The sequence below is a fragment of the Glandiceps talaboti genome, chromosome 4 (genome assembly GCF_964340395.1).
Source record: "Glandiceps talaboti chromosome 4, keGlaTala1.1, whole genome shotgun sequence".
NCBI classification, from domain to species: Eukaryota; Metazoa; Hemichordata; class Enteropneusta; family Spengelidae; genus Glandiceps; species Glandiceps talaboti.
The window spans coordinates 10,160,714-10,164,693 of NC_135552.1; the positions used below are offsets into that span (position 1 = coordinate 10,160,714).

A 3,980-nucleotide genomic window follows, 5' to 3' on the forward strand; every position below is an offset into this window, starting at 1 on the left:
TAGATCGTAGTTGGACTAGTGTACATATTACACAGAATGTCAACGAATGCAACGTGGACCCCTCGTACTGCACACGTCCATTCAAACTTTTAAACGGTGTGTTTACGTTAGAGGTGGTATGACTAAGTGGCCTTGATAACGGTAGGTGGTGATTTCGGTTAAATACATATTATCGGTCAAAGTTGGCAACCCCAGTTGGTGTTTCATGTACATGTAAAAAGGTTCAATGTATATATATTGTTTCCTTACAACTCATTCTTGTACAAGACTTGAGTACCCACGGGAGACCTGTGGTACTAGTATTTGTAAGTTCACGAGTTTGAGAAACGGATTTCTCGGTACAGTGAACGTCAACGGTTCAGTCGAACACGGAAGCACTATTACGTATGGCATACCGATAAGACAAAAACACTAATCTCGGTGGTTTATACGGTCGAACATTTCAAAATAGTCAAGTTATCTTCTCGCATGTACCCACTCCAAGATGACAAACAGGTAATGTCTTCATATTTATTTAGTTAATGTTTGAGTCGGTTTACTATTTATATGCCTAATTTATTTAGAAAACAGTCTGACTGTATAAATATATATCTCTCTTTTTTAACCGTGTCACACTATGTCAATACATAACTTTGATATTAATCAACCACTCAATTGTAACGCCAAAAGAACATTTAAACTTATAATGCAAACATGATTTCGAAATCAAAACGAACCTAGACTTTCTGGGTTTTAAAAATAACGTTTGTCAGTTTGAACCTGAATACATGGAAACTTGAGACATAATTATGTCCCACCGTTGTAGTGATGTCAATAAGTTATTGCAATAGATAACGACTGATTGGCTTAAATGGTCTTGTTCATTACAAAAGTGATCTACAGGTTCTAGAAAAAAAAACCAGCGTTTAATTTTTATTTTTTTTAAACAATGAGACGTGAATTGATATCTATTACAAAAGGAGAACAAACCTTTGAGTAATTGTTAGAGTGTGTATTGTTATTATTAACAGTTGATAACATACCTATTGTTTTAGTGTTAATTAAATTGACACAGGCTTGTTGATTTCATAACGGTTTATATAGCGCAATCTCATCATAAAAAGTAATATGCACGAGGGAGAAAAATCGACGTGAAAGTATCACGAAGAGTTATGTGGATTTTGTGTTGTCATTCCAGAGGATTTTCATAAACGACACGTTGCACCGTGACGAGAAGTAATTAATACTACTGTATTTTGAATGCTAACATATGTCAACCTTTACAAGTCCATATTGAGGTCAGAGTGGTAATAGTGGTGTGACTCTACGTTGTGTTGATTGCATACTGAAATCAACAGCTGATTAATGATGGTGATAATATTGACGGGGTTTATACGTGCAGACGTTGGAACACACGCATCGAGACCCGGACCCAGACGGTAGGTCTAGCAACGTGAGACCATAGTCCCTACACCAACGTTGGTGTAGGGTCTATGGTGAGACCTAGCATAGAGCCAGCCAACCAGGACGTGGGGTCTCTACCATTGACTTTAAAAATGCTTCGCGCTCCAGATTAAAAGTTTCAATTCGGTGGCACCGGTAGTTGGCAAGCTTTGTAAAAAAATTGACATGTTACCAATGATTATCCGTATTATTGAGAATTAACAGCTCGGTATGTTATCTTGCTTCTAGTCAGTATGCATTGAGTACCCAGCATAATAAACTACTCAGTTTCTTTATTTCAACTAAAAATAGACACTTTGCTATCACCACGCGATAACAAGGGAAGGCATCAAAACTTATTTATATGTTGTGGAGAAAATGATATGTTCAGGGTCCATGCTTGGCTTCAGTGACACGTATATATTTGCCCAAGTTGAACTCTACTACAGTGGAGACTTTCAAGAATGACGAATAGTTGGTGGACTTTAAAGAGACGGTAAAACAACCGAGGTCGTGATTTTTAAACAAATCCAAACACAGTGTACAATGAACGAAATTCAATACAACACAAAACCAAACACAGTGCCGCATATCTCTCTATACATCATGTCACGTGACTTGGAATCTCGATGCATATACCCCATGAAGTAACCTACATCAATTTGAACTTAGTGACGATGCTATTAATAAAGACAAACATGAAATGACTTGATAGAACGATTATTTATCGATATAGGACACGATATGACAACTGTTGTTTCCCACGATGTAGTCTCGGCATATGTAGAAGTATGAGATTAGCTACTCACTCCACCTACTGGAATGTCTTGATATTATTTGCACTCCATGCTTAAAGGCCAAAACTAGCAGCAGAAACATGTATGATGTAGTACACTAAATGTGCCTCGTAGAATATAGAATGCAGAGTGTGCCTCGGGGACGAATTTCACTGAAAATCAAATTTGTTCAAATCTCTCAAAAACTTTGCCATATGGAAGTTTGTTTCTGGTCCTCTTAAAATACTAAAAGAAATTTGGGGGTCCATACGCCCGCCTTCTTGTTTTCAAGCAATTCGACAATCTTTTATTTTTCTCACAGAGTATTCAGCGACCATATTGGATTCTAAAATGACTTAATTTTGGTAACATTTTGACCTCTATATCAAAAATTTTGAATTGTGACTCTTGACTTATTTCACTTTAAGTGTATTAAAGTGTTATCGAAACTGTAAGGGGAGTTAAAACATGTGACATATTCCTCAACTTTTTCATTACCATATTGATTTATGGGAGGAGTGTCAGGAAGGTAGGGCATGTATGGGACTACACTGGTTTTTGGATTGTTTTTACCCTTGGCCGAATTAAGTATAGTTCACCGACATCCGAGATGATCGTTTTTAACAGAAACGTTTTATTATAAACATACGTGTGAAAAAGGTCAGGTGCCTAATTGGATAATTAACAAAAAGGTGCATGTGACATGATATACAAGGTTGCCGAGATGTATCACCATGACCCATCTATATATACACCATACATCCCACCTTGATAAACTATACACAGTGGCGCCACCCCTGAAGGGGAAAACTGACCCGGAGCGATTTTTTCACCGAGTATAAAATCGCTCCAGGTCAGTTCTTCAAGGCAATTCCTGATTTTGCCAGTTCTGTAACCCGTCTTTTTTGTGTGAATTAAACATACCGTGTTACAAAATTGATATATATTCACAAGAATCATGAGAGTTTATTATCCACATTTTTTCGAAACTTTTTGAGTCGTTGAAAATACGTTATCTGAGAATGCGCTGAAAACGCTGCCGAAAGTTGGTCGTTTTGAAAAACAAAGATTCGTTTTCATACGGAAACGAAGTCGGTGTGAACGGGCGAAAATGGGGAGATTCGAAAACGGTCAGGTGTCTTGTAAACTATCGAAAACTCAATATTAAAAAAAAAACGCACAAATTTGTGCCGTTATGTTCGCGCATGTGCAAATTGTTCCGTCTTCGATGTTTCAATGTAAACGGTGAAAATTTGTCAGTCTATCGTGTAAACACATAAAATGCATTAAAGCGAATATGATATTAATTATTGAATTTTAGAGTTTTATTTGAAAACGTCGTTGTATAAATACAGTAAAGACAGCAATATTCGATTGACAGATATTGATTTATTTTACAATGTTGCAAAGTTTGGTGGAAAGAATATCGATTTTATCCCACCAAAGGTTACAATCATTGCACTCTCACTGTTTTATATCACTTTAAGGTCACGTGAAACCACGTGCACATGACGTGCATTAACGAGAGTTGTCAGATCGGTTCATTCTTCTGTCAGAGTGTTACTATTTATTTCACATGAAGAATTGAATTATCTAGTTGTAACTATTGAAACATCACTCTAACCATCAGATCTGTAGCAAAACAGAATGACAAATTCGATCGATTATGTAATTTTGGGTGCACCCAAAAATTGCCATTGATATCTAGTCTGGAGGCTATCCGTGGCTCCAAATCTCAAGATTCATCCCGTCTGCTAGCTCGATGAGAAATGGTGAACCAAA

The 3,980-nt window shown here is 36.9% G+C and overlaps 1 protein-coding gene across 1 annotated transcript in view; it reads left to right on the forward strand.

Moving 5' to 3' along the window:
• The window catches only part of LOC144433545 (ras and EF-hand domain-containing protein homolog), a 43,718-nt gene continuing 39,738 nt past the window's right edge, over positions 1 to 3,980 (forward strand). The window contains exon 1 of the mRNA XM_078121860.1: positions 1 to 141. The gene's annotated coding sequence lies outside the window, so the exon portion shown is untranslated. The remainder of the gene's footprint in view (positions 142 to 3,980) is intronic.